The sequence below is a fragment of the Oryctolagus cuniculus genome, chromosome X (assembly GCF_051225735.1).
Source record: "Oryctolagus cuniculus isolate XC-2025 breed Fujian yellow rabbit chromosome X, ASM5122573v1, whole genome shotgun sequence".
Classification (NCBI taxonomy): domain Eukaryota; kingdom Metazoa; phylum Chordata; class Mammalia; order Lagomorpha; family Leporidae; genus Oryctolagus; species Oryctolagus cuniculus.
Window position 1 is genome coordinate 100,540,903 of NC_142888.1, and position 12,671 is coordinate 100,553,573.

General features: G+C 37.9%; 1 long non-coding RNA gene across 3 annotated transcripts in view; it reads right to left on the reverse strand.

The window, feature by feature from the left end:
• The window catches only part of LOC149119712 (uncharacterized), a 394,158-nt gene extending 382,147 nt beyond the window's left edge, over positions 1-12,011 (reverse strand). For all 3 annotated transcript variants that reach the window (XR_016227620.1, XR_016227619.1, XR_016227621.1), the window contains exon 1: positions 11,789-12,011. This is a non-coding gene — a long non-coding RNA (uncharacterized LOC149119712). The remainder of the gene's footprint in view (positions 1-11,788) is intronic.
• Between the last annotated feature and the right edge of the window lie 660 nt (positions 12,012-12,671).

Genomic DNA, 12,671 nt, shown 5'->3' on the forward strand with positions numbered 1-12,671 from the left:
GACAGAGAAATATCTTACATCTGCTGGTTCAGTTCCCAAATGGCAACAACAACCAAGGCTTTCCCAGGACAAAGCCAGGATCCAGTAACTCTATCTAGGTCCCCCTCATGGGTGCCAAAGGCCCAAGCATTTGTTCCTTCCTCCATTGCATTAGTATGGATCTGAATCAGAGGAAGAGCAACTGGAATTTTAACTGAAGCTCCGATGTGGGAATGCTAGCTTTGCTGGTAGTGAATTAACTTTCTGCACCACAACACCATCCTCAGACATGGCATCTTAACTAGTAGGGCCAATGCCCAAAACTGTCCATTATGTTTGTCTTTTCAAAAAACAAACTCTTCTCTTTATTTATACTTAGTAGTGCTCATTTAGTTTGACTCCTCTAAGTGTTTGCCTTAAAGTGTATTTTGTCTGATATGCATATAGCTACTCCTGCTTGGTTTTTTTTTGTTTCAATTTGCATGAAATAATTTTTCCATGCTTTCACTTTCAGTCTGTGTCTTGACTGGTAAAATTAGTTTCTTATAAGCAGCATATATTTGGGGCTAGTTTTTTTATCCATTCAACAATACATATGTTTCAATGGAGAAATTTAATTCATTTTCTTTTTTTATTTTTTTTAACTTTTATTTAATGAATATAAATTTCCAAAGTACAGCTTATAGATTACAATGGCTTCCCGCCCACGTTGTCCCTCCCACCCGCAACCCTCCCCTTTCCCACTCCCTCTCCCCTTCCATTCACATCAAGATTCATTTTCGATTCTCTTTATATACAGAAGATCAGTTTAGCATACATTAAGTAAAGATTTCAACAGTTTGCTCCCACACAGAAACATAAAGTGAAAAATACTGTTTGAGTACTAGTTATAGCATTAGATCTCAATGTACAGCACACTAAGGACAGAGATCCTACATGAGGAGTAAGTGCACAGTGACTCCTGTTGTTGACTTAACAAATTGACACTCTTGTTTATGGCATCAGTAATCACCCTAGGCTCTTGTCTTGAGCTGCCAAGGCTATGGAAGCCCCCTGAGTTAGTCCATTTATTTTCAAGATTATTACTGAAAACTACTTACTGCTGTCATTTTGTTAGCTTTCTTCTGTTGTTTTTAGTATCATTTGTGCTATTCCTCCTCTCTTGTTTTTCATCTTTAAGGCTGTTTACTGAATTGATGAAATGTCATCCTTTCCTGTTTCTCTTGTGCTTTTTATTTCTAGTGGATTTCATACTTTCATGATGTTATCTTTCCATTGCTTCTGCAAGCATGACTCCTTTAAGCATCCTTTGTAAGGCCAGTCTGGTGGTGATAAATTCTCAGTTTCTGCTTATCTTGGAAAGATTTTTCTCCTTCAATTATGAAGTATAACTTTGCTGAGTAGAAGTATTCTTTGTTGGCAGCTATTTGTTTCTTTAAGAATTTAGAAAATGCCCTTCAATTTCCTCCTGGCCTATAGGGCTTCAATTGAGAAATCTTCTGTTAGACTAATAGGGGGGTTCCCTTCTATGTGACTTGGTGCTTTTCTCTTGCTAATTTTAAAATTCTCTTTGTGTTGCACTTTTGACCATTTAGCTATGATGTGTCACAGTGAATATCTTTTCTGATTATATCTATTTGAGGTCCTATGGGACTCCTGCACCTGGACATCCATATCTTTCCCAAGATTTGGAAAAAATTTCAGCTATTACATCATGAAATATCATTCTACATTCTCCTCCCTCTCCTGTGCTTTCATGAATCCCCAGAATTCAAATATTTCTTAGTTTAATGGTATCACAAAGAAATTGGAGGCTACCTATATTTTTGTTTTTTTCTCATTTTACTTTTTTTTTGCGTGGCTGGAATATTTACCCAACCTGTTATTCATGCTCTCAGTCATGCTTTTATTTATCTATTGAGTTCTTCATTTACAAAATTCTATATTTTTTCAATATTTCTATTTCTTGCTGAATTTCTCATTCATATCATGAATAATTTTACTAATTTCATTGAAATTTCTGTTTTCATATCATACTTAAAATTATTCTTCTAAATTCTTTTTCAGGAATTTTGAAATCTCCTTTTTTTGGGGTTTCTAAAAAGATGTTAAGCTCCTTTGGAGGCATAATATGCCCTTGTATTTTCATCTCTCTCATGCCCACATGTAATGATTTGCACATTTGGTGGATCACATGCCTCCACCACTTTTATTTATTTATTTATTTATTTTCACAGGCAGAGTGGACAGTGAGAGAGAGAGACAGAGAAAGGTCTTCCTTTTTTCCGTTGGTTCACCCCCCAATGGCTGCTGCGGCCGGTGCACCATGCTGATCTGAAGCCAGGAGCCAGGTGCTTCTCCTGGTCTCCCATGCGGGTGCAGGGCCCAAGGACTTGGGACATCCTCCACTGCACTCCCAGGCCACAGCAGAGAGCTGGACTGGAAGAGGAGCAAGCGGGACAGAATCTGACACTGCAACCGGTACTAGAAGCCGGTGTGGCGGTGCTACAGGCAGAGGATTAGCCTATCGAGCCGTGGCGCCGGCCGCCTCCACTACTTTTAAAGGGTGGCTTTAATAGTAAATGGCTTTGAAATATTCAAGGTGGCAGATAGGGAGGGCACTTACTGCACTAGTCCATGGGAAGATACTTAAAAAAGTGGGGAGAGTACAATCTCAGGGAACAGTTAGGGAGAAAACTGCAGTGGTTATTATTCAAAACAATTGAAAGGGAGGGAATCCTCCTAAATTCTTTCTATGAAGCCAGTATTACCTTAATCCCTAAACCTGAAAAAGATACAAAGAATTACAGACCAATTTCCCTGATGAACATAGATGCAAAAATCCTCAGCAAAATTCTAGCCAATCAAACCAACAACACATCAGAATGATCATCCACCCAGACCAAGTGGGATTTATCCCTAGTATACAGGGATGGTTCAACATTCACAAAATCAATGTGACTCATCATATTAACAAACTGCTGAACAAAAACCATATGATTATCTCAATAGATGCATAGAAAGCATCTGATAAAATCTAACACCCTTTCATGATGAAAACTCTAAGCAAATTGAGTATAGAAGGAAGATTCTTCAACACAATCAAGGCAATTTATGACAAACCCACGGTCAGCATCGTATTGAATGGGGAAAAGTTGGAAGCATTCCCAGTGAAATCTGGTACCAGACAAGGATGCCCACTTTCACTATTGCTATTCAATATAGTTCTGGAAGTTTTACCCAGAGCCATTAGGCAAGAAAAAGTAATCAATGGGATACAAATTTGGAAGGAGGAAGTCAAACTATCCCTCTGTGCAGATGACATGATTTTATATATAGGGGATCCAAAAAACTCTATTAAGAAACTATTGGAACTCATAGAAGAGTTTAGTAAAGTAGCAGGATATAGAGTCAATACACAAAAATCAACAGCTTTTGTACACACAGACAATGGCATAGCTGAGAAAGAACTTCTAAGATCAATCCCATTCACAATAGCTACAAAAAATCAAATATAATAGAATAAATTTAACCAAGCATGTCATAGATCCCTATGATGGAAATCACAAGACTTTAAAGAATGAAATAGAAGAATATATTAAAAATAGAAAAACATTCAATGTTCATGGATTGGAAGAATCAATATTCCAAGTCTTAAGAGAAAAAACTGTCAACTCAGAATACTGTACCCACAAAGCTCTCATTTATGTATGAAGGTGAAATAAAGACTTTCCTTAACAAACAGAAATTGAAAGAATTTCTCACCACTCATCCAGGCTTACAGAAGATGCTTAAGGATGTGCTGCACTCAGAAAAACAGAAACATGTTCATCACTACGAAAGAATGTGAATGCAGAAAATCTTCCATTATGTTGCGTGAAATAAGCCAATCCCAAAGGGACAAATACCACTTGTTCTCCTTGATAGGTGACAACTAACTGAGCACCAAAAAGGAAACCTGTTAAAGTGCAATGAACACTATGAGAAACGGTGACTTGATCAGCCCTTGCCCTGACTGTTGATGAACAGCTTAATATGTTATCCCTCTTAGTATTTTTTTTTGTTTGTTCTACTTAACACTTTTGGTTGAATACTGTAATCAATACACGATTCTTCTTAGGTGCTGAAACTTAACTGAAAAGTGATTGCTGTTAAATATAAGAGTGGGAATAAGAGAGGGAAGAGATGTGCAATTCGGGACATGCTCAAGCTGACTTACCTCAAATGGTAGAGTTAGAAACATACCAGGGGATTCCAATTCAATCCCATCAAGGTGGCATGTACCAATGCCATCTCACTAGTCCCAGTGATCAATTTCTGTTCACAATTGATCACAATGATAGGACTAAGAACCAAAGGGATCACATAAACAAGAATAGTGTCTGCAAATACTAGATGATAGAATCAAAAAGGGAGAGAACGATCCAACATGGGAAGTGAGATACACAGCAGACCCATAGAATGGCAGATGTCCTAAACAGCACTCTGGCCTCAGAATCAGCCCTTAAGGCATGCAGATCCGGCTGAAATGCCTATGAGAGCATTTCAGGCATGGAAAGCCAAGACACTCTGGGGAAAAAAAAAAACTAAATGAGATCTCCGCGAGTGAGATCCCAGTGGAAAGAATGGGTCATCAAAGAAGGAGGTACCTTTCTCTGAAGGGAGGAGAGAACTTCCACTTTGACCATGTCCTTGTCTAAATATGATCAGAGTAAGTGAACTCAGGGGGCTTCCATAGCCTTGGCAGCTCATGACAAGAGCCTAGGGTGATTACTAAGGCCATAAACAAGAGTGTCAATTTGTTTATTCAACAACAGGAGTCACTGTGCACTTACTCCTCATGTAGGATCTCTGTACTTAGTGTGCTGTACATTGAGATCTAATGCTATAACTAGTACTCAAACAGTATTTTTCACTTTATGTTTCTGTGTGGGAGCAAACTGTTGAAATCTTTACTTAATGTATGCTAAACTGATCTTCTGTATATAAAGAGAATCGAAAATGAATCTTGATGTGAATGGAAGGGGAGAGGGAGTGGGAAAGGGGAGGGTTGCGGGTCGGAGGGACGTTATGGGGGGGAAGCCATTGCAATCTATAAGCTGTACTTTGGAAATTTATATTCATTAAATAAAAGTTTAAAAAAAAAACCACCAAACACCTAAATGAAAGATCTCTGCGAGTGAGATCCCAGTGGAAAGAAGGGGCCATCAAAGAAGGAGGTACGGTACCTTTCTCTGAAGGGAGGAGAGAACTTCCACTTTGACTATGACCCTGTCGGGATAAGATCAAAGTTGGCGAACTCAAAAGGCTTCCATAGCCTTGGCAACTCATGACTAGAGCCTAGGGAGATTACTGATGCCATAAACAAGAGTGTCAAATTGTTAAGTCAACAATAGGAGTCACTGTGCACTTACTCCTCATGTAGCATCTCTGTCCTTAATGTGTTGTCCAATGTGAATTAATGCTGTAACTAGTACTGAAACAGTATTTTACACTTTAAGTTCTGTGTGGGTGCAAACTGATGAAATCTTTACTTAATATATAATAAATCGATCTGCTATATATAAAGATAATTGAAAATGAATCTTGATGTGAATGGAATGGGAGAGGGAGCGGGAGATGGGAGGGATGAAGGTGGGAGGGAAGTTATGGGGGGGGGGAAGCCATTGTAATCCATAAACTGTACTTTGGAAATTTATATTTACTAAATAAAAGTTAAAAAAAGAAAATCTCCTATTAAATGTGAAGAATAAATCCAAAGTAAACAACAGGAATATTTTTGGAAAATGGCAGGGCCAAATTATTACTAATCAATAGTCATCTTGAATGTAGTAGCTTCAAATCTCTCGTTAAAATATATAAACTGGCTGGAAGGATTAAATAAAAAAAAAGTCCATCCATTTACTCCCTACAATAAGCACATCCCATTAAAAAGATACATGCTGCTGACTTGGTGAAAGAACAGAAAAAGATATTCCATACTAACAAAAAAAACAAAAAACAAAAAAGAGCTGATGTAGCCACCCTAATATCAGACAAAATAGGCTTTAACACAAAAACTACTGAAAGAGTCAAGGGCGCTATGTAATGATTAAGGGATCAATTCAACAGGAAGATATAACTACTATAAATATATATGCATTTAAACAGGGCACCTGGATACTTAAAAGAAATGATAAGTGTTCGATAGGGAGATGTAGAATCAAATACAATAGTAATGAATGACTTCAATACTCCACTTTCAGCAATGAACAGATCAACCAGATAAAAAATCAGCAAGGAAACCGTGTTAACTGACACTATGGACCAAATGGACCTAACAGATACCTACAGAACTTTTCATCCTACAGTTGAAGAATACACAATCTTCTCACCACTGCATGCAACTTTCTCTAGGCCATAAATTTACCATTTATGTCCAAATGCTAGGCCATAAAGCAAGTCTCAGAAAATTCAAAAAATCAAAATCATACCATGCATCTTCTCAGACCACAATAGTAAGAAGCTGGATATAAACAACTCAAGAATCTCTAGAAAATTTGCAAATACGTGGACACTGAACAACATGATCCTGAATGAACAGTGTGTCATATAAGAAATCAAAAGAGAAATAAAATAATTCCTGGAAGTGAAAGAAGACAATACAACATATCAAAACTTATGGGATACAGCAGAAGCAGTATTAAGAGGAAGGTTTATAGCAATTGGTGCCTAAATCAAGAAATTGGAAAGGCACCAAACAAATGAGCTATCAATGCAACTCAAGAACCTAGAAAAACAACAGTAAACCAAACACAAAATCAGTAGGAAAAGGAAATGATCAGAGATACATAAATAATTTTGAAACAAAAAAAGATACAAAACTTAAAGAGCTGATTTTTGAAACAATCAACAAAATTGATACACCTTTTGCCTAACTAACCAAAAAAGAGGGAGAAAATCCAAATCAATAAAATTAGAAAAGAAAAAGGGAATTTAAAAACAGATACCATAAGAATAAAAAAATCATCAGCAATTACTACAAAAAGCTATATGCAAACAAATTGGGAAACCTAGGAGAAATGGATAGATTCCTAACACATTCAACCTACCTAAATTGAGCCATGAAGACACAGAAAATCTAAACAGATCATTAATCAAGAAGGAAATTCAATCAGTAATAAAGACCTTCCCAAAGAAAAGCCAAGTGTGAAATACTGTTTCAGTACTAGTTACAGCATTACTTCACATTGGACAACACATTAAGGACAGATCCCACATGAGAAGTAAGTACACAGTGACTCTTGTTGTTGACTTAACAATTTGACACTCTTGTTTATGGCATCAGTAATCTCCCTAGGCTCTAGTCATGAGTTACCAAGGCTATGGAAGCCTTTTGAGTTCGCCAACTTCGATCTTATTCTGGCAAGGTCATAGTCAAAGTGGAAGTTCTCTCTTCCCTTCAGAGAAAGGTCCCTCCTTCTTTGATGGCCCTGTTCTTTCCACTGGGATCTCACTCACGAGATCTTCCATTTAGGTCTTCTTTTTTTTTTCCAGAGTGTCTTGGCTTTCCATGCCTAAAATACTCTCATGGGCTCTTCAGCCATATCCAAATGCCTTAAGGGCTGATTCTGAGGCCAGAGTGCTATTTGGGATATCTGTCATTCCATGACTCTGCTGTGTATCCCGCTTCCCATGATGGATAGTTCTCTCCCTTTTTTATTCTATCAGTTAGTATTCGCAGACACTAGTTTTGTTTGTGTGATCCCTTTGACTATTAGACCTATCAGTGTGATCAATTGTGAACTGAAATTGATCACTTGGACTAGTGAGATGGCATTGGTACATGCCACCTTGATGGGATTGTATTGCAATCTCCTGGCACGATTCTAACTCCACCATTTGGGGTAAGTCCGATTGAGTATGTACCAAGCTGTACATCTACTCCCTCTCTTATTCCCACTCTTATATTTAACAGGGATCACTTTTCAGTTAAAATTTAAACACCTAAGAATAATTGTGTGTTAATTACAGAGTTCAACCAATAGTACTAGAACAAAACAAAGAGAAAATACTAAAATGGATAAAGTATTACATTGTACATTAACAGTCAACACAAGAGCTGATCAAGTCACTGTTTCTCATAGTGTCCATTTCACTTCAACAGGTTTCCCCTTTGGTGCTCAGTTAGTTGTCGCCGATCAGGGAGAACATATGATATTTGTCCCTTTGGGACTGGCTTAATACTAGTATTGAAACAGTATTTTACACTTTGTGTTTATGTGTGGGTGCAAACTGATGAAATCTTAATATATAATAAATTGATCTTCTGTATATAAAGATAATTTAAAATGAATCTTGATGTGAATGGAATGGGAGAGGGAGCGAGAGATGGGAGGGGTGCGAGTGGGAGGGAAATTTTGGGGGGGGGAAGCCATTGTAATCCATAAACTGTACTTTTGAAATTTATATTTACTAAATAAAAAATAAGTAAAATGCAAACTCTAAAAAAAAAGTTTCACTATAAAAAAAAAGAAAAGCCAAGGACCAGATGACTTCACTGTTGAATTCTTCCAGACATTTAAAGAACAACTAATTACAATTATTCTCAAGCTATCCCAAACTCCTTCTGTAAGGCCACCATCACAGTAATTCCTAAACCTGAAAAAGATAAAACAGAGAGAGAACTACAGACCAATTTCCCTGATGAACATAAAGGCAAAGATCCTCAACAAAATGTAGCAAATCGAATCCAACAACACATCAGAATGATCATTCACATGGACCAAGTGATATTTATCTCTTGTATTCACGGATGGTTCAACATTTGCAAGTCAATAAATGTGGAATATCACATTAACAAATTGAACAGGGGCCAGCACTGTGGCACAGCAGGTTAATGCCCTGGCCTGAAGCGCTGGCATCCCATATGGATGCCAGTTCTAGTCCTGGCTGCTCCTCTTCCAATCTAGCTCTCTGTCACAGCCTGGGAAAGCAGTGGAAGATGGCCCAAGTCCTTGGGCCCCTGCACCCGCATGGGAGACCTGGAGGAACTCCTGGCTCCTCACTTTGGATCGCCACAGCTCCAGACGCTGCAGCCAATTGGGGAGTGAACCAGTGGATGGAAGACTTCTCTCTTTGTCTCTACATTTCTCTGTAACTCTGTCTTTCAAATAAAATTAAGTTTAAAAAAAAAGATAAATAGTAGGCAGTTGGAAGTAGCAATGTTGTTATGAAAAGGGCTCACTTTCAGAGAAGAGATCATCACGGTGGAAATGGCATACAAGAATCTCCAAGGCTAATCACTACCATCTGTTTTCATTTCTGTGGACCCTTCACAAGTTGGTCACAGAAGTTATGATGAGAGCTAGTTTACACAGATGTTAACTCATGCCCTGTCTCCATTTGGATTCCCCAAGTGGACATTTGTTAATTTTGATCAAAACCAAGATTGTTATATTATTTATTTACTTAATTCTTAAGGGAGTCTAAATTAGATCAGGAAACAGCAAAGTAACTATTCTCTAGAAGATACTCCTCATAGTTTTATTTACAAGACAAAATAATTTTGACTTTCAACTACTAAATAAAAGGCAGATTGTACTTTATTGTGCTAGAGATCTCTTGTGTTGATGGCTAGAGCACTCCGGAGTTTGACATCTCTAGGCAAAATGTGCTCCACTGAAACTCCTCAAAGGGCAACTGATTCACACATGGTCCCTGTTTAGTAAAGCATGATTCCACCTCTTGGCTACAGCTATTTAGATCAGAGGCAAACACCCAAGCCAGGGCAGATCAGCCATATACTTTTAAATGACCTACAGCATGAGCTGGAAAAAGGGAATCAGCCCTTAGACAGGTGAACTCAGCCCATCATAATTCTTTTCTGGGTAGTTTAAACAAAACATCAGAGGAGAACTGCAAGTTAGCTTTAGGGACATCCTAAAAGATCATTACCAAAGTAGATTCAGGCTTTGTGCAGTATAAAACTTATATCATTGAGGTGGGGTGGAAAAAACTATAAGAATCACAGATAAAATATTAGGCACAAAGCTTTGTATACATCCCATGCAAGTGAAGAGCCATCAAGCCTCAGCTCATTAAGTATTGTTGTATCAGAGCCAGCCCATTACTCACTTGCTGCTCCTTTAACAAATGTTAAATTTTCAGGAATGTTCCAAGTTCACTGATGTAATGTTGGTAGCTTAAAATCAGCTATGGTGTAATATTCACACCAGAAAAATCAGAAAGTATCATAAATGAGGGCATTTTCCTTTTCCCAAAGAGCTAATTATTAAGCATTCACCAGCAAATCACTGCATTAATGTTTTAATAGGAAAGCCACCTCTAAGCAATAGGTAGATTTTGTTGGTGGTGGGTCAGTCATTATGAGCCATATGCAATATGAGTAAGCGGGAGATGCCACAGAAGAGAAAATGGAGCAGATTCACAGAGAGAAGCACAGAAATGAAAGAGAGTCCACCCTTGGGAAAGATTTGTCTATTCTGGATAGTATTTTAGGGTGTTCCATTGAGGACTGGCTATATTCATTTTCTTTATTTGGATTTGTGTAGCAACTTTCTTTTATCCCTCAAACCATCCCACCTTTACTTGAATTAGCCTAAGTAGACCTCTATTCCTTATAACCATAAAAAGCTTTAGTCCACATTATCAATGAAACTAAGTCAAGCATTTTTTATGAAATCAGCTCTTTGGTTTTAGACTTCAGTCTCTCAGGCCAATATTCTTGCAAATATGTGTCATTAAGAATGGTTCATAGCAGATCCACAGCTCTCTTGAAAAATGACATTTTAGTGTGTGAAGTGTGAGACTCCTCCTAGAAATCCAAGTGATCTTTTAAGTTAACAATTATATATTATGAACTTCAAGAAGTCAGGGCTAGAGACACAAATTTCAGTGTTATTTGTGTGCAGGAAATACTAAGAATCATAAAACTTGTTGAAGTCACTTAAATAGAGAGGATATACTTGGAGGGGAAAGGTGAGTGAGGAGAGTCCTGGAGCATTGCTACATTTCCAGAGGTAAGAAAAGGAGTCAGCAAAGCAAAAAGCAATCCTTAGTTCTGAGGAAAATATTAGCTCCTAGAAGCCAAGAAAGAAGTGGTTTCAGGGAAAAGGTGTATATATATGTGTGTGTATGAGAGGTCGGTTAAGGTTAAGATTGAAAATTGGCCAGGAGATTGGAAACAGAAGTTCATTAGCATGGTAAAAGACAAGAGCCTGATTGTGGCAAGTTGAAGAGAGCGAGCTAGTATTGGAGAAATGAATACAGCAAGAAAATTTTAAAGAAATCTTATAATGAAGCAAAGTAGAAAGTGCAGTGCTACTGAGAGGGAAATGTGAGATCAAGAGAAATACTGAAAAAAACGTTTGGATAGAGAACTTTTCCAAGATAAAAGGAGAATTGGTGCAGAACAAACAACGCCAGGTGAAACATCCTTGAAAAGTCAAAAGCAGAGCACAAATGGAGGAACACACCTTTGATAGAAGGAAAAAATATACAGCAGGTTACATAGATTTAGTAACAGCCACTTAAGGGAGCTGCTATGTAAAAATGTGTCTTTGGTGGAGTTGGAGGGTGTTGGAGGTTTCAATAGAGAGGAAAATGAATAAAATGGTCATTTTAGAAAGCACAAAAGCAAAATGTGCAAAGACTGTCATAACAGAACTCCCAAGCAGTTTTAAGTTTGAGATTGGAGAACTTGAACATAAAATAAGACCGGTTAGCATGTGCTTAGTTTTCTACTAATGCTGTAACAAAAACCAAAATCTTAGAGCTCTGTAATCCAGAAGCCCACTAAGAGTCTTACCTGCTAAAGCAAAGATACCAGTGGGGCTGCCTTCCTTTCCAGATGCTCTAGGAAAGAATCCACTTTCCTGCCTTTCCCAGCATTCATTGGGCCATTTATGTTCTTTTGTTCGTGCCCCCTTCCTCCATCTTAATATTCAGCAAGGGAAGGAGTCCTTGTGTTGCTTTTCTCTACCCTCTTCCATTTTTGTGTTTCTGTCATCACAAGTGAGAAAGCTTCTCTACTTTTAAAGGCTCATGGAGCTAGATTGAGGTCACCTGTATAACCCAAAATAATCTTAAAGTCTGTAACCTTAGTTACACCCACAAAATCGCTTTTGCTATGTAAGGTTACATGTTCATAGAAAACTGAGATTAGGGTGTGAACATTTTTGAGGGGCTACTTTGTTCAACTAACAGTATTACCGTGCGTTCTTTCATAGTAGTGTTCAGATGCTCACAGGCAAGCATGGAGCAGAGCAAAATAGGAACAGGGCTTGGTATTGCAATCAACACAGTTGAGAAAGAAATAGGCAACAGTTGAAGAGGTATGCAAGGAAATTACTAAAATGATAACTAAAAAATCAAAGTTTTGGAGACGATTGGTTCATGTTTTGATAAGGAAAATTGAAGAATATGTTCCTGAGAATGGGTAAATCAGGCAGAGTAAAGAAAAAAATACCACTAGAGATAAAACAGGCCAAGGAAGTGAAGAACCAGAGTTTTGTGTGAATCATTCACATGAATGCTGTGAGCCACCCCACCCCCACAGTATCCGTAGGAGGGAGGGAGAAGAAAGTGAAGCAAATACTGAAAGCCTTTATTAAATGACAAGAAATAACTAGTTTAGAGGACAACAAGGGGTGGTACCATGTGATAAATTGGGATTGCATGAGGTTTAAAGG